Raw genomic sequence first — 19,499 nt, 5'->3', positions numbered from 1 at the left:
TGAGCCATGATTGAACCAAATTAAATGCCTAAAGACATCTCTAGGTTTTATAGAAAGACATCCAGGGGACGACCGCCGTAATCGCCGTTGGATGTCCGAAAACTCGTCCCCGGGACGTACTATGGCTATAGACAAAAAGGACATTTGGACGTCCTTTAACGTCCAACCGACGTCAACCCCAGATTTTGGGATGTCCTACGGACGAAGGCAAGATCCGAGTGTGACGTCTTTCGGATGTCCATAGGACGTGTTTGTGTTTGCTGGGTATAAGTCTAAAAACATGTAACAAAAAACCCGCAAAACAGGTTTCATTCAACCACATAGTTATCGTAAATGAAATCTCTTCCGAAAATCGAGTAAATACTTTATTTTTAAGCAACCTAAGATTTAAACTTTTAACTTCTAAAATTGTATTTTTACTAAAAAACGGGAATTAATGTATAATTTTTTGGTGAAGGAATTATTATGATTTATTTTTTATTCAAAACTGTTATTTTTGTATGTTATCCTTTGAAAGTTTATATAACTGGTAAAGGAATGTTTTTGATAAGAGACATTATACTTTAATAAAATATTTTTTTTTAATTTAAAATGTGTTTGATTATTTTTACATATATTCTATAAAACAGTCAATTTACTAACAAAATACGTAGTATGTTGTCTTTGTTTAAACAGTAATGTCTTATATAAAATTTCTTTCACCGTTTGGAATGATGGTGTCAGGGCCTACTATGTCAGGCAAATCATTTTGGATGAACTTACTAATTAGATGGAGGAATTAATTAATCGATAAACCTCCTATTAAAATTATTTATGGTTATTCGGTGTTGCAATCAGGTTACCAGGTTTTATCTCAACTTTTAACCGATATAGAGTTTATTCAAGGACTACCTCCAATGGACAGCGAGTTTTGGGAATCAAATAGAAATTCCTTACTTATTATTGATGATCTAGCAGATGAACTTTACAAAAATGACCAAATTGGTTAACGTCAACAGTCATCATTATGAAATTTCAGTCGTATTAATCTCACAAACCTTATTTCCTCGAGGGAAACAATCTCGTTTAATCTCTCTTAATATGTCATATCTAAATCTGTTTAAATCTTCTCGAGATTAAAGTCAAATTCAATATTTAGCCAATCAAATATCTCCCAATAAAACAAAAATAATTAAAATAGCCTACGATATGGCTACTATCGAACCTTACAATTCCCTTTTTATAGACACATCTGTCACCACTTCAGATAACTTACGATTAAGATCGTACACATTTAATCAAAACGGACCACAAATGGTAGTTTTTCCAATAATAAATAATTTACTATATTATTGGCAACTTCATTAAAGACAATGGCTCCAAAAAAGACAGTACGTAAAAAAACGACTCCTATTGCAAATCCCTCTGACAGGTTTAAAACACACTATCCATATTTAAATTTATTGTATAAATCTAAAGGAGGGATACGTAAAAATTTATTAGCTTACAGTTCTCCAACGCCTTTAAAAGCCTTACAGACCGTTTGCAAAAACTTGAAAGGGGGTGGAATTGTATTATCTAAAGCAAAAAAACAATTATCTAAATATAAAAAAACAATACGGTTTTTGGCAAGTCCGAAAATTTCACAAAAAAGGAAGCGTGCTTTAATAATTCAGAAAGGTAAGGGGTTCTTCATACCGGCCCTACTATGATCTATCGTTCCTTTAATTGCCAATTTATTCAATAAAAGATAAAATAAAAAAATGATTTTAGTTCCTGCATCGACTGTCGGACAAATATCTCAAGAAAATAAATGAGGAAAGTAATACCAATACCTAAAGTTTAAATTACCAACTTTCAAGCACCCGTACCTGTTGCCCCATTAAATTTCTTCACCCTTCAAAACGCCCGAGGGAGTTAACGCTGGCGAAGCCGCAGAGCTGCGTCTAAATACTATGACACGCAAAATGAAAGACAATCTCAGCGAGGGAGAAAACGAACAGACTAGGGGAGAGGCCAAATTCCCTAGTCTCTTAAAGACTGTAGATTCTTGGAAAAGGAAATCATCTACGCCGATTGTTGAGCAACAAAAGACAATTACTGATGATAGAATGGAAAAACGATTAAATCAAGAAAATGAAATATTTAAAAAAATACTTAGAAAATACCGATATTGTAAATCAATTAAGCAAGGAAGATGATTGGGATGGAGAGCTAGGTTCTGAGGAGGGTGCTGTTGGTGGCGTTCTAATATCACCACAAAAAAATTAAAATAACCATCCCCTAAAAAGTCTCCCAGGCCAAAAAGACAGACCCGGCCTCCTCCCCGCTGGCAATAATAATAAAAATGTGTAAAAATAATTATGTGTGAAATAAATAAACATTTTTTTATTCTAAACAAATCGATTTATTTCGCTTCCCCTCTTTCATCAAATGAATACATATATTCAACAACGCTAAACTATCATTTCTTTTTAAATTGAAATTATACAATTCGTTAATTATTTTACTGTAAGAAATCCCCATACATCTCGAGGTTAGAAAATAAATTACATGAGGTCCGCAGTTTTGGCTTTTATTTGATTGAAATTTATGAGTATTGTATCGAATACGTTTGCCATATCGCTCTAGCAAATATCCATAGTCATGATGTGATCGTCCTAGAGAACAAAAAAGTCCAGAGTGTCGCCCGATTTGTAAAAAGCCGTCCAATGAGACCCTGGAAGAGTGTCAGGATCGATGTTGATTACGAAACAATATGATTGGTTTTTAATTGGAGGTGTGGGTAATCTGTTAGCGGGAAACACTCCGATAAATTTATCTCTCGAGCGGGGGTCACACTTAAGTATAGATTGGATTTGATTCGTGTTCATCTTTCACGTCACTGTCAAAATGCATAATTTCTCATATTGATCTTTTGTTAAGTTGATTCCCCTGATAGATGGCTTCAAACTTCCGTCTTCTTTCTTAAAATGTCGCACGTTGAAAGTCTCGTTACATTTTACGAGGTACGTGTCTCTTCCTAGATCGTATGCTTTGTCAGAAACTCCAATGTCTAGGCTATATTCGGGACTTCGTTTTTTTAATTTCATCACGGATGACACTATTGTGGCGCTAACACCAATTATTACGATCGCGAGACCCAGAAGAACGTGTCCTTCTCCCATGGTTAACAAAATGTTGAATAAAGACTGTAGCGCTCTACACTTGAATTTTAACCATTTCTTGAGCGTAAAACCCCCCTTTAATTATATTGCCGGTCAAATCTTTCACAATATACATACAGGGATCATTCGTAATTACTCTATGAATTTCAAATATTTTGGCGGTAAACGTTCCCCTGTATGCTTTATCAAATGTTGATTTTGCAACGGCTAAGCGAACTTTATCCCCAATTTTTAAAGTTGGCTTCCCAATGATGCTAAGGTTGCCATAATTTTTTTCCAAATTGCTGATTCATTGTTTTTATTGACATCTTTAGGGGCGATTCCCGTTGTTGAATGTTTTCGAGCGTTATAAGATTTTGCAATTAATGGTAGTTTATTAAGATAATGTAAATCGCCGGTCTTGGTAATTATTTTAAACATTTTAGATTTTACCGTGCGAACAAGTCTCTCAATCATAGAGGCCTTTTTCTCGGAATATGTGAGGTAATGGTGTATGTTATAACGCTTTAAGAGAGCGCGAAATGGGGCGTTTCTAAATTCTGACCCTGCGTCGGTACATAAATTAACAGGTACTCGTTTTTTGAAAATCACTCTAAAGGCCTTCACAATCTCGCTCGAGGTTTTATTTTTTATTGGATGAATAAAAATGAATTTACTTAAAATATCCTGAACTAATATCGTAAAGCGGTAATTGTTATTAAAAGTTTGTAAAAGAGCGAGGTCTAATAAATCGGCCATAAATGTCTCGTCAATAGTTGTTACGTATAATTTGTTACGTTTAAAATTTAATCTCCTAGCTCTGTGTTGTGTGTAAGTTGGTTGTTTGTTGAGAAAAATTTTTATTTCTTTTTCCGAAATTTTGGGAAAAGGTTTTCTTAATGTAACACTGTTAGAATAACTGTATGGGTTTTCAACATTGTAATAAACTTTACTTAATTGTTTGTCTGTTTTTGACACCACCATCTTTAAATGTATGTGTAGCAATAATAAAACAGATTATAGTAAAAGTTTTTATTTTAATAAATTAAATCACATTTTAAGTTTGACACATTTTGTACAATATCAATATATAATTGACTTTCTACTATTAAGGGGTCAAGGCCAAATTCCTTTTGGAATCTAACAACAATATGATCAAAATTTAATTGTGGAATGGCTAATAATATCATATTTTCCACTCGGTCTTCAAAATTTGTGCTAAATCCTAGTTTACAAGATACATCGTGAGTAATCGAAGATTTACAATGCGGATTCTCACAATTCTCGGTAATTTCAAACATTTTATCCGTGAGCTCATGTACAATTATGTCACGCATAATATTTTTCCGACAAAATTAAATTAATCTCCTGATCAATTGTATGTTAACAATGCTTCAATCTTTTCCACCCTGCTTGGTTGAGAGTAAAACCATAATTTGTTGAATAAAAAAGATGATACAAATGGTTTTTTCCTCTTGCGCAAGATCGTACATCCACGAGTATTTCCTTTTGTACCTTGAAACAGTCGATTTTTATTTTTGAACCTTCAAGAGGAAGCCAGGTGTGAAAACTAGCAACTTGGTCTTCAAAAAAATCCGTTATTTCCTTTTGAAATGTGAATAGAGATTGCCAGGCTTCCAAACTCAGTTCAAATTCGGCGCAAGTGTCTAGTCTGTAAATTTTGATGGATGGGTTGACATAACCTATCACCGATACTTCTGGTTTAGGTGAGAGACTGTGAGTTCGAGACATCTTTACCACTACGATTTCACGAAGCAACTAAACATTCTTTGCCCTCGTTGATTGTTTTTTATTCCGTAATATAAGTAACCTGACGCTCTTGGTTAATGACAAATCGGTTTTCGTATTCTCCAATATTAATTATGTTTTGAATATTAGTTAAGGGGGAAGCAACTTCATTACCATTCGTAAACTACCCTTTCGTTGAATTGAGAGATTGTTAGAATTCGCCGAGGAGTCGTAAGTTAAATCAAACGCGAATAATGTATTACCGTTTTTATAATTTTCGTAATCAATACAATTACCAGAGTTATTTCCGATTAAATCCATTGCCGAGAATAATGAATAATATGACCTAGTGTAGAGGTTTTTATTAAAATCTGGAGTTAGAGCAGTTTCTGGGACATTCTGGTCATCTAATGAAAGTTGTAAGAACGAGAGATTACAATGGTTAAATTGAAAGGGGTTTTCTTGACTGGCGCCATTGTAAGCAGAATTGTTTACCATTCCGATTATTACCCGATTTGGAATTTTACCTAAAAAATATTTGACTTCACGAAATCGCTCGCGCCTGCTGAGATTGTCAGAGTTTTAACAACAGTTTGTGTTAGATCGTACAAAGCTCTTTGTTTATGAAGTATGGCATTATGTGCCAGCTGGAGATCTGGATTTTAAGAATATGCTTAGCCGTGAGAATGGCATCTTTGACAATCAATTTATATTTCTTATTAACATCTTCTTGGGAAATAATTATAAATTCATCGGAATTTTTCAAGAGTCGAATTCTTAAATTAACTTTGTTTAAAAGAAATTTGTCTATTTTACAAGAATCAACATGAAGTCTACCCATATATTCACAAAGTTTCGATCCTGCAATATCTTTACTTCTTTTTAAAATTCCATTGTTTTGTTTATCTTTATTAACATCTTCAAACGCTAACGCTGGGTCGCAAAACCCATCTTCGTAATAGCCTTCCGCGGACTTGTAAGATTGTTTGGCTCCTTTATCAAAATTTAAAAATGTTGCTAAATATGCTAAAAACGGATAGCAGTTGTTGCTAGATTGTACTAAAGTCTCATTCATAAATACGTCTATTTGACTAAAAATAGAATGCAATGGAAGATTACATAGGGAGACTTTTTTATCGGCTGCAGGTATATCTATTAAAATCCCGTTTTGTTCTTTTTTAACACGAATTCGAATTTTAAGCATTAAGTTCGACATGTCGATATAATAATCTCCCCCGGGGATAGAAAAATCAATCTGTGTAGCATTAGACAAGGGAGCTATAGGGAAATAATCTACAAATTTATTCCCCTCAATATTTCCATTAAACAAAGGTTCGTTAAAAAGCTCTAACTCCGAACACATAGATTCAAATTGAGGCATAATACTTTAGTCAAGAAAATCGGATTTGGTTCTAGGTCGTTTTTTGTTTTATTGCGTAATTTTGATTTGCGCTTGTGTCCTCTCTGAACTCCACAGCCTTTCTGTGTATTTAATATTTTATCACCGAGCCTATTTAAAAGATTTGTTCGGGGAATTTTACTATTTTTTTAACGAGTCCTTAAATTTTTTGACTCGCAACAACATCGTCCATTTTTCTTCTCCCCATAACCAAACCTTGGATACCGAGTGATTTAGCAACGGGTCGAAAAAGAGGTGTTACTAATCTTGCTAAACTTTTAAAAATTGACCCAAATTCACGACCAGTTTGATATTGACTTACTCAAAATACGTTAAAGCCACGGCCTGTTTGTACATAGTGATTATAATATCTTTCCATGATGAGCTTGTTTTAAGTGTACTTTAGACTAAGAATCCAGTCTTCTGAATATTAATTTAACAATACTCTTTCCTGGCTTATATGGCAGGAGTTCACCGTAATCCGACTTTAAAGAAATTTCTATAGTTTGTATTTGATCATAGAATATTGGAAAATAATCTAAGAAATGAAATCTTTCAACTTGTGCTCGATTTTTATTTTCGTTTAATTTGATAATTCTCAGCAGGGGTGTGTTGGTGTGACCTGTAATTACAGGTTGTATAATATTTGTATAGAAATAAATTCCGGATATTCCGTGGTTGAGATCTGCGGGGTACATACTTATTTCGTTAAAAAGAGGTCTTTCGATTTGATTGGGGGCAAATCCTAACATTTGACCGAGTTTGGGGTTATCTATTGGAAAGGTTAAAAAACTGTTTCCACCCAATACTTAAACTGAAACGGTCGAATCTGATTTTAAATTAAACTCGAAATTAGCCCAGTTCTTTTGTGGTAATGAGTGTTCCATTGCAATTAAAACATCTTCAATAGTGTGGTAAACGCCCCTTGGAATTCGACAATGGAATTTGTCTACAACATTTAGTTTATTATTTTTACCTTGTTCGTAATTGTGGCAATCAATATCACGTTTTTGTCGTCGACTATTCTCAACTCTGTTTAAATCGTCTAATGTTATGCTTTTATAAACTGAGGAGATATAATCTATTTTGTACTCAATTTGTAAGAGGTCTGCTAGAGGTCCAAATATTTTAATTTCCAACCCACTCATTAACTCAATTTGGAAATAATATTTTCCACTTTCTTTGAAAATAAAAAATCCAGCTTTAAGAGAAACATGCGAATCAAAATATCTTTGAAGTTCCTTTAAAATTTTGAAATGAAGAGATAAGGGTTTCAAATTCCCGCTTAAATCCTTATTAGCCTCGTAATAATTACGTTCAAACGTATAACTGTCATTTTCCCAATTAGGCGGTTCAATTGGAAAATGTTTATTATACCTAAAATCTATAACCGAATCCTCATCTTACATAAATTTTTCCTCATACACTTTTAAAGGATTTTGACTGCTAATTACACCATCTTGAAATTCTGGCGCGTTTATATTAAAAATATTTGCTAAGCTCCCGGTGAAGGCCGCCTGTAGGTCTCGAGGGAATGAAATTCTTAAGTAATGACCTCGATTTATTTCTTCGATTACGTAAGTTATTTCGAACCGATTTAAAGGGGGGAAGTTTGTCGCCTGTTGAATTTCGTTTTTTAATTGCCTATGCAAAGATAATGGGATAATATTTCCAAAATCATCTCTCTGACCTTCAAATAAAAAAGGTTGGATAATTGATACAGAGTAGAAAGCCCAATCTTCCTGCTCAAATTGCGGTATTTTTGTAGTCTCAATACGTATGTCGATAAAATTCTTGGTCGAACTAAAAGTAAATTTATTTAAATTATTTAACGGGCCAAATTTTTGAATACCCGTAAAATAAATGTATGGTGGAATTTTAAAAAGATCTGCTAATGGATTTTGAAATTTAATTTCCATCCCTACCGGTATTTCTAAATATAAATATAAATTATCTTCATCATCGGACGATATCGCGGTTTTTAATCCATCAAACTGTCTCGGTTTACATCGTTCTAATAAATCGCGTATAATTAAGTGTAATGTAAATGGTTGAATTTCATTATTATATTGTCTTTCTCCCTCATATCTGCCCGTCTCAAACACAATTGCGTAATTATTCCATTGTATTTGTTTAATAACAGGCTGAGATGGTAGATTAACTGCTATTGGAAGAGAACTTGGTAAATAATTTTCTTCGGAAGGATTTTAAACTTCTGGTTGGTTGACGTCTCCATTAATATTTGGAATTAAAGGTTCTGTTGGTAAAATGTTGTTTAGATTTTCTTCTGGTTTCAGATTTGGCTTTGGTTCAAGTTTTGGTTTTTCTTCTTGTTTTACTTCTAGCTTTAGTTTCGGTTTCTTGTTAATTTTCTGGTTTTTTTTCTCTCCTGGGTTGTGATTGGATTTCTTCCACGGGAATTTGTCGTGGTAAATATTTTTGTTGATATTTATTCACAATTAACGCTTTTTTTATTCGTACTTCGATAAAATTTGTTGCGTAAGTTAAAGAAATAGTTTTGGCGTGATTCGAGAGTGGATAATTAGAAAGATAATCACTGTCGACAAAATCATTTTCTCGAAATTCCAGAACAGAAGCTAGGGGCGATGCTTGAGGTATTCTTACTTGCACATCTTTTTGTAACTGTATTTTTAATTTTAACGTATTCATATGTATTTTTCCTTTAAGTGTTTGATTGGCCTCAATAGCTTTAGCAAACTCGTTAAGTATATTATTTTGAAGAGATGTTGGAATAGTATTCTTATTTCGATCTAGATCACCCTCGTAACGTTTGGGCGCAATTTCAATTTTAATATAATCCCATTGATTTTCTTCGGGTGAAATAACATCTGCACCTGCCCTACTTGGAAATGCGAATAATCCTTTGTTATATTTGAATAAGTTTCAGGAAGAATTATCTCTGCTAATGCACAAGCCCATTTTTCATTGTTAAAATTTAAAGGTTTTGATAACGGTAGAAGGTGTATTTTCCGGGTAAATATCGGGTGATGCGTTCGAAGGTAGAAATACTACGAAACTTGACATCTTTATAATGATAGTTTTAGTTGGGCGACATCTCGTTTTATATTAATAAAAGATTTAGCGTGATAGATCGAAAGGATTGGGAGTTGATCTTGAAACTATTTGATTAACATCCTGCAACGCTACCGATCTACCACGCTAAACCTTAACACGAAAGAGTTAAAATATCTATTTTTACGTAGGAAAAATAAGAACAATATGTTTATTAGAAAAACAAATTTATTCACATATTTTTAATCATTTCACAAGTTTTTTCAAGATTTTCCAAAACCTCAATGGGCGTTTCAACTTAATTAAGACTTAAAATTTGATTATTTTTACAATATTCTTGAAAAAAAATAATAGCTTCCATCTGCTTATCAGACGGCATGACAAAGTCCGGTGGAAATACAACATTTGGTTTAATTGTTGAATTTAAAGTTTCTTCGGACTTAATACCAGTTGTCTTTTTTAGGATGCATTTTCTTTGGAGTTCCATTATCATTAACAAACCCGTCGAGCCATTCTTGATTTTTACGTTAAACTCGTTCAAATAATCAATAATTTGGTCGTCTAATATTTCTTCTTCGCTTGTGTATTTCGGTTGATTTGTATGAAGACAATCGCAAACATCAATATTAAGAAGTGTTTTATTAGAGTAACTAGATGTCAAATGGTTCATATCTATAAAATCAAACGCGTGTTTGCGACATGGTTCCTCGTAATAACAAGGGTTCTCGGTAGGAGATTTGCATTTAATTTCTGGTTTCCCCATAAATAACCTCATTTTTTTAACCTTTAAAGAGCTCGATTTTTGAGACGTCTTACGCTTACACATATCCTTTGGTTTTTAAATGTCAAAAGAACTATCATTTATAGAAATAGTTTTTATCGACATTTTAGATTCGTTTATTAGTTGTTTAAAGTATTTTGGGTGGGGCCAAAAGCCGCCAAGGGTATAAAGCGAAGGTCGCGAATTCGTTTCCCCATCTCGCAAATAACTAATTAGCATTTTAAATGGCAAAAAAACGAAAAAAATAAAAAAGTGACACCAAAAGTGAATAAGTGTAAGTATTCGGTGGGGTCACATATTACCGCCGATATCTCGGGCCGAGCTTGTTCGATCGTGTCCAAACTTGTTATGGTGATAGACCGAGGCTTAGGGGTGGTGGTCAGGGGTCAGGCGTCGAGGTCAAAGACCATCTTCAAGGTGAAATTTGAGATTGAAAAAAAAATATTTTGTTGTTTTTTTTTCAAGGTCAAAAATTGGTTTTTGGAAAAAAAAATTGGGGTTGTTTTGGCAGCCATCTTGGATTTACATGTTCAAATATGATCTATCTCTACTACCACACACTTTCCAAAAAAACACCGATAATGATTTCTGAAATCAGATTTTGTAAAATAGTAGTATTTAGTAATATTCATCACAGTACTTCTGGATTAAATAGAAACTGCCACACGTTTTTCTAATTGCCGCTGGAAGTACCGTATGCGTAAAATATTTACAATTACGTAATATTTATGTTATTCAGACTGAATGACGGGCCACGGCTCGAAACGTCTCGACAATTTTTTTAATAAAAATATTATATTACATTTATCCTTTGTTCAGGGGTTATTTCTTCGTAAACCTATTTATTTTATTCCACCTAAAATTTGTTTTTTAGAGAAAACGTTATTGGCACCTTTTGGAAAAATTATTTTAATTTGACTTTTAGAAAAAGGTTATTTGTTGAACAGTGAAATTAAGAACTTTTATTGGCACTATCGCAGTGAAGGTTTTATAGAGCATATGATCAACGTTGGATTCTTTTAGTGGGCTCCAAAATATAGATTACCGCGGGTTAGGCCCTTGACAACTCATGGCACCAAACTATAGACCACGACTGTAATTAAATTACATATCTTGACCCGTGGAAAAACTAGGTCTTTTCAGGGCCCGTTATGCAACTTGATAATTTCCAGGGTGTTACACTTAATATTTTTAGGGGCCGTCCGAGAATAAATTTTTTGTTGACCGCAACGAATCTCGATTAACTCCAGGCACTGTAACGAAAGCTGATGGTATCTAGGGCCAGAAACCAGGTTTGATTATTTCTGATTTGACCCTTTAAACTTAAGGGCCCGAATCGATGCCGAATAATGTCTATGACCCGATACCAGGCTGCATTATGTGTATTGCCCGAAACGAGATCCGATAATATCTAGGGCCCGAAAAGACCTCCAATAATGTCTAGGACCCGAAACGACACCCGATAATGTCTAGGGCCCGCAACGAGACCCTTTGATGTCAATGGTCCGAAAGTACGCTAGATAATATCTAGGGCTGGTTACGAGGGCAGATGATGTCTAGGGCCCGACAATGCGAAGGTAAGGTAACGAGGCCAGATTATGTGTAGGGCACGAAACGAGGCCTGAATACGTTTAGAACGTGAAAGTAGGTCCGATGGACCCGTAATGAGGCCATATTATATCTATGGCTCGTAATGAAGTCCTTTGACGTCTCAAGAAGAACCAATGATTTCTACGGCCTGTAATTTGCCTCGATTATTTCTAGGGCCTGCAACGTTGCCCGATGATTTCTACTCAAAAGTAATCAGTAGAAATATTTCAGAGATAAAAATATCTCGAAATCATAGAATTTAATGATCAAAGGGAATATAACCTAAAGTAATTTTTTAAAGCTAACTATTTCAGCAAGATTTGAGTCACTAGCGCGAAAAATATCTAAAGCCCTAGAAGGTAGCGGCCAATGTTCGAAGTGTTGCTATGCCACACCAAATACCTGAGGTTCTGTTCCCTTTAAAAAGAAATATTCAGTAATCACAAGATATAACAAATATTTAGTAGAGTTCACTAGTAATCACAAAAATATTTAAGAAATCCAATCTTTTTTAAAGTAATCAGTAGAAACATTACAGAAATCACTAAAAATATTTGAAATCAAAAAATGCATCGGAATTTATTTTGTAATTCCTAGAATTCACGAAATTTTTGATAGGTGGAAATCAGGTGTCCCAAATTTTAAAACCGACTACCCCCGCCTCAGTTGTCGATTTTTCGTGCACGACCCTGCTGCCATATAATGAAATATCTCAGGTTTCATAGTCAGCGAATTTACGTTAAGAGAGTGATATTTCTGAGGTACACTCTAAAAATTACAGGTTTAAATATGGCATATAATTGGTTTAAATGGAAATTGTATATTATTAATGGCGAATATTATGGATGGATGTATAATGGTTTGTAAATAATTTAACCAATTTTAAACCATAAATGGATTACTTGCTGTACTGGTTCTAAACCATAATAATAGTTAAAACTCTTCCATTATTGGGAAGCCTTTAGTGTGCTGCTGAAAGCACTATATTGGTTTAAAATATAGCCTTTAATATACTAGCAGGAAGCCTTTATTATACTGTTGAAAACACCATAATTGCTTATAGGTAAACTCTTTTCATATTTGAAATAAGCCATTATTGTGCTATTTAAGTCAGAATAATGGTGGGAAGCTAAACTATTCTTCTATTTTTGGGTTACCCTTAGTGTGATGCTGAAAGCCCTATACTGGTAGGAAACCTTTACTATAAAGTTGAAAACACCATAATGGTTTATAGTTAAACTCTTATTCTATTTGAAATAAACCATTATTGTGCTATTAACACTGAATAATGGTGGGAAGCTAAACTATTCTTCCACTATTGGGTAACTCTTACTGTGCTGCTGAAACCATCGAGAGAAAAATGAAATTATAAAAAAGGTCGGCATTGGACCAATTTCTCCTGTTTGTGGTGCCTCGCGTAGAAAAAAAGTTAAATAATTAACCATTTCGCGTTAAACGTGAATTTTTTACGCATGCTGGAATATTTGAATTTCATTGAAAGTATGACCATTAAGTATGACCAGAAATAACGAGTTAGTGTGGCACTTATCGAAACATTATCCGTCACTCTCAACGTATGACCAGAGGTAACACATAATTATTTCCCATTGATGAGGGAAAGGCTCAAACCTGGGACCCTTTGGTTATACGGGCCCTGGGAATGTGTACCGGCTTTTATATACGAAAACTGTATGGTTATGTCACAGGCTTAGGCTCGACTCGGTTTAGGCTCGACTCGGTTTAGGCTCGACTCGGTTTAGGCTCGACTCGGCTTAGGCTCGACTCGGCTTAGGCTCGACTCGGCTTAGGCTCGACTCGGCTTAGGCTCGACTCGGCTTAGGCTCGACTCGGCTTAGGCTCGACTCGGCTTAGGCTCGACTCGGCTTAGGCTCGACTCGGCTTAGGCTCGACTCGGCTTAGGCTCGACTCGGCTTAGGCTCGACTCGGCTTAGGCTCGACTCGGCTTAGGCTCGACTCGGGCTCGACTCGGCTTAGGCTCGACTCGGCTTAGGCTCGACTCGGCTTAGGTTCGACTCGGGTCAGGCTCGGCTTAGGCTCAGGCTCGGCTTAGGCTCAGGCTCGGCTTAGGCTCAGGCTTGGCTTAGGCTCGACCCGGCTTAGACTCGACCCGGCTTAGGCTCGACCCGGCTTAGGCTCGACCCGGCTTAGGCTCGACCCGGCTTAGGCTCGACCCGGCTTAGGCTCGACCCGGCTTAGGCTCGACCCGGCTTAGGCTCGACCCGGCTTAGGCTCGACCCGGCTTAGGCTCGACCCGGCTTAGGCTCGACCCGGCTTAGGCTCGACCCGGCTTAGGCTCGACCCGGCTTAGGCTCGACCCGGCTTAGGCTCGACCCGGCTTAGGCTCGACTCGGCTTAGGCTCGACTCGGCTTAGGCTCGACTCGGCTTAGGCTCGACTCGGCTTAGGCTCGACTCGGCTTAGGCTCGACTCGGCTTAGGCTCGACTCGGCTTAGGCTCGACTCGGCTTAGGCTAAGGCTCGTCTCGGCTTAGGCTAAGGCTCGTCTCGGCTTAGGCTCAGACTCGGCTTAGGCTCAGACTCGGCTTAGGCTCAGACTCGGCTTAGGCTCAGACTCGGCTTAGGCTCAGACTCGGCTTAGGCTCAGACTCGGCTTAGGCTCAGACTCGGCTTAGGCTCAGACTCGGCTTAGGCTCAGACTCGGCTTAGGCTCATACTCGGCTTAGGCTCATACTCGGCTTAGGCTCATACTCGGCTTAGGCTCGACTCGGCTTAGGCTCGGCTTAGGCTCAGACTCGGCTTAGGCTCAGACTCGGCTTAGGCTCAGACTCGGCTTAGGCTCAGACTCGGCTTAGGCTCAGACTCGGCTTAGGCTCATACTCGGCTTAGGCTCAGACTCGGCTTAGGCTCAGACTCGGCTTAGGCTCAGACTCGGCTTAGGCTCAGACTCGGCTTAGGCTCAGACTCGGCTTAGGCTCGACTTGATATTTGCTCAGCTCGTTTATGGATCGGTTCGACAAAGGCTCGAAAAAAAATGACTCGGCTCGAGTTCGACTCGGGTGTCGTTTTAGCTCGCTGAACCCTATTTTAGTCGCGCTCGACTCGATTAAGACTCGCTCGCTGCATAACTCGCTCAAAATGTCTAACAATCAAAATTTCAGCTGGAGAATCCAACCGTAGACAGCTTTCGCCCTTTTGTGGCTCATCAGTACTGTGTAGGATTTCTGGCTTTTCTCGAAAAACTACCGATGTCACTAAAACTAATAAAAAGCTATGTTTATAGGGCAACACAGTTGTATATTCGCTTAAAATTGTTTCCGATTTAAATTGCTCTGTTCGACTTGTGTAAAATACATAGTTGTACCGAGCGAGTTTATTAAAATAAATAACCACTTAAAATCCGTCAATTTAAAATTAATTACCCGAACAATAATAAATGCGGCTATTTTAATTGAAACCTTGGTCGCCACTCGATAATGCTATTTACAATTTTTATTCTACCACCAAAAAATAAAATAAAACTTATCGTCGAAGTAGACAGTTTAAAGGCCCATCCACACTTTCCTACTTTAGTCAGCTGACAATATTTTTGTCGGACGAACAAGGCGGGTAATGTGAACGTGTCAGTTGGTTAGTGTGAATGAAAAATAAGCCAGGCTGACTAGTCTGCCTAATTTGGTCAGCTGACTAAAGTTAGATAGTTAGAAAGAGCCTTAAGGGTGATTTCAAAGTGAACTGATGAATAACAACAAACATTAAGAACTTGAAATCAGTGCAAATGCAGACCGAGTAAAAGCACAGTTAACGCGTAACGTTCAAGTCAATGAGGCAATGTAGAAATCCACAAAAAAATGCATAGAAAATGCACATGATAGGATATTTACAATCTGAAGATAACTGAATACAATGAATGTCGGGGCAAAACTGCGTGTCAATCAAACACGGACTATTGGTTTATATACATTGAGATGAAACATAACTGATTTACATGTGATAAAAATACGTGATCGCTTGTCTTTTCTTTTCTCGCCAACCGCGATATAACATCTTCCTCCCGGTTAAAGATTTGAGCGGCCTCACAGGATCAATCGCTGATGTTTGTGTTTGATTCTGGATGAACGTCTTGGAACCGTCTGACTAGGTGTCTCTGAAGCCGTGGCAGGTTTATTAGGGTCAATCAACTGAGAATGAGCTTCGGGGGAAGTTAGACCGGGCTTGACCATGGGGCTGGTCCTAGCTACTTGTTCGGTGGTATGACCATCTTCCGTTGGGGTATTCCTTGCGGAGGCGTTGGTTCGTGGTCGAATCTGATCTACGTGACGTCGCATCGTACCGATTGGCGTAGAAACGGAAAGCATCGTGTTTCCAATCTTTGATGACACTCAACCTTCATACCATTTGGGACCCTTGCCGTAGTTCCTGGTCCAAACTGAATCTCCTTGGCTGTAGGTAGAGTTCACGGCCAAGTCTTTCGTGTCATTCACACCTCGGAGTTGTGTACCAGGTTTTAGAAGGTCGAACATGCTTCTTAGCTCACGGTTCAGGAATAGGTAAGAAGGTGATTTTCCTTCGTTGTTCGGCGTACGTCTGTGACTAAGAACGATTTTAGATAAGCGATATTTCAGTGTACCTTCTGTGATCTTCAACAGGCCATGCTTCACGGTGGAAACCGCTTTCTCGGCAAATCCGTTTGAGTTGGGATGATACAGCGCTATGGCTAAGTGACGAATTCCGTTAGGACTGGTGAATTGGCAAAATTCTTTACCCGTAAATGTAGTCCAATTGTCCGTAACCAGGCATTGCGGTAATCCATGTCGAGAAAAAATGTCCCGTAGGATCTCCACCGACACTTGAGAGGTGGAACCATCTGTGGGATACGCTTCAATCCAGTTCGAGTAGGTGTCTTGAAATATTAGTATCATATTGTTTGAAATTGGTCCGAGGTAGTCTACGTGAACTCTCTCCATCGGTTTTGATGTCATCGGCCAGGGAGTCTGGGTTCGAGGAGGCATAGAGGCGGCTTGTTGACATTTAGCACAAGTGGCTACGATCTTCTCGATGGGTCATTCCATGACAAATCGTCCAAAGGTATCCACCCTACCTTTTTAGATTTGGATAAAAATTTGCCTTAAGGGTTATTTTGGTCGTAAAAGCCGATTTACAAATTATTTTTAATGTGCGATAAGCGGTTTTTGAGATATTCGCTATAGAACTTTAGCAAAAAAGGCCAAAAAGGCCTCAACACCGAAAACTTAGAAATTGATATCTCCGTCAATAAAAGTCTGATTTTAATGGGATAAAGCTTATTGTAAAGCATTCTTCTTATACAAACCAGCATAAAATTTTAAAAATTCTATATTGATTTTCTTAGTCTCAAAAAACAGTTTAAATTGTATGACCTTTGACCTTTACCTGTTACCCCAATTTTAGTGAAATATAAATATTTTTTTTCGAATTCCCCGTTTATGATTTAGTCGGAAAGATCAAAATCCCAAAGTAGTATTTTTAGTTCTTTAGAAATAAATTATTTTGTACAACCCCTCGTGCAGTTTTAGAGACATGGAACTTGGTAAACATATCTTGTTAGTCCAGTCGATTTAAATTAAAAACGGGGTGTAACTAAAAAAAATTGAATAGAATTTTTCTCTTTTGCAATGTGTTCCTAAAATCGGTCTGAACAGCCCCTGAAAAATTTCCATGAATCCCACCATGGGAAAGTGGTCAAAAGTGGTCACAGGTGGTCAAGGTAGATTTTATTTGGAAAATACGGTCGGGGAAAGTTTAAAAAAGTTATTCTGACTTCATGCTTTGAGATAAAAGGCTGAAATTTGGTGAATATACTTCACAGCTATAGGGGATAATTATAGGTCAAAGCTTTTTACCGCCGCCATCTTGGATTCAATATGGCGGACGCAAGTTCGGTGTAAATCTCGGAATATCTTATCAAAAAACCTTATAACGTATGCAAATACTCTTGATATTGTCTATTATCTATTTTTCCGGTTTATCACGGGCTTGCGCGGTAATAATATTTTCCCGCCATTCGCAAAATACAATATGGCAGCCGTTTCAACCTACAAGAGAGAGAATCACAATTGTTACTTGGACGATTTATGCCGAGTTTTGGCTTATTCTATAGGAAACTACATTCTCGGAGCGTTCCCGTCAAAATAAACACTATTTAAAAAAAGAAACATGAAATTAACCTAAATAATTTATTTTAAAAATTTTAAAACTTAAATATTTTCGGTATCAGAGTTCAATATCCGGTTTCAATGAGTTTTCGCAAATAGCTAATTGGCAAGGTCCGCAGGCCGACGAACAATTAAAGCTTTGGCTTTTGCATCGACAACTCTTATCGGAGCACCTCTTGGTACATTTGCAGCGTACTAAATTTAGTAAGCAAATAATAGCTGGTGTTAAGTCCATCGTTATCGGACCACCCTCTAATATCCATCCCCGGTCACTATGGTTCAGATTTTTGACGTTTTATTTCCATACAAATACAAATAGTTAGGGGAATACTCTCGGGTTTCACAAGTGAACTCTTAGATGCAACTTTTGAAAAAAAAAGGCTATGTAATGACCGTCAAAGTATCAGTTGATGTACCACCAAACATGGACTAATAGATTTGTATAGCCCCGTACCGTAAATAGATACAGAAACAGATAAACCCTGTTCCTTTAGAATAAGTCCAAACTAAATCGTCCCAGTAACAATTGTGATTCTCACTCTTGTAGGGTGAAACGGCAGCCATATAGTATTTTACGAATGGCGGGAAAATATTATTACCGTTCAAGCCCGTGATAAACCGGAAATATAGATAATATACAATATCAAGAGTATTTGCATATGTTATAATTTTTTTTGATAAGATATTCCGAGATTTACACCGAACTTGCGTCCGCCATATTGAATCCAAGATGGCGGCGGTAAAAAGCTTTAACCTATAATTATCCCCTATAGCTGTGAAGTATATTCACCAAATTTCAGCCTTTTATCTCAAAGCATGAAGTCAGGATAACTTTTTTAATTTTCAACGACCGTATTTTCCAAATAAAATCTACCTTGACCACCTGTGACCACTTTTGACCACTTTCCCAAGGTGGGATTCATGAAAATTTTTCAGGGGCTGTTCAGACCGATTTTAGGAACACATTGCAAAAGAGAAAAATTCTTTTGAAATTTTTTTTAGTTACACCCCTTTTTTAATTTAAATCGACTGGACTAACAAGATATGTATACCAAGTTCCATATCTCTAAAACTGCACGAGGGGTTGTACAAAATAATTTATTTCTAAAGAACTAAAAATACTACTTTGGGATTTTGATCTTTTCGACTAACTCATAAACGGGGAATTCGAAAAACAATATTTCTTTTTCACTAAAATTGGGGACACAGGTAAAGGTCAAAGGTCATACAATTTAAACTGTTTTTTGAGACTGAGAAATTCAATATAGAATTTTTAAAATTTTATGCTGGTTTGTATAAGAAAAATGCTTTACAATAAGCTTTATCCCATTACAATCGGACTTTTATTGACGGAGATATCAATTTCCAAGTTTTCGGTGTCCAGGCCTTTTTGGCCCTTTTTGGTAAAGTTCTATAGCGAATATCTCAAAAACCGCTTATCGCACATTAAAAAAAATTTGAAAATCGGATTTCTCGACCAGAATAACCCTTAAGGCAAATTGTTATCCAAATCTAAGAAGGTAGAGTGGAAAATTTCAAAAAATTTGGTCGATTTGTCGTGGAATGACTCCGATGTTTGAGTCGAGACCCGGCCACCAGACCGTGGATCGGACTAATCTTTTGATTTTGGTGACTCCCATATGACCTTCAT

This window comes from Leiobunum rupestre, chromosome 8, assembly GCF_980474605.1.
Source record: "Leiobunum rupestre chromosome 8, qqLeiRupe1.1.hap1, whole genome shotgun sequence".
In the NCBI taxonomy this organism is placed as follows: domain Eukaryota; kingdom Metazoa; phylum Arthropoda; class Arachnida; order Opiliones; family Sclerosomatidae; genus Leiobunum; species Leiobunum rupestre.
Note: the sequence above shows the minus strand (reverse complement) of the source record.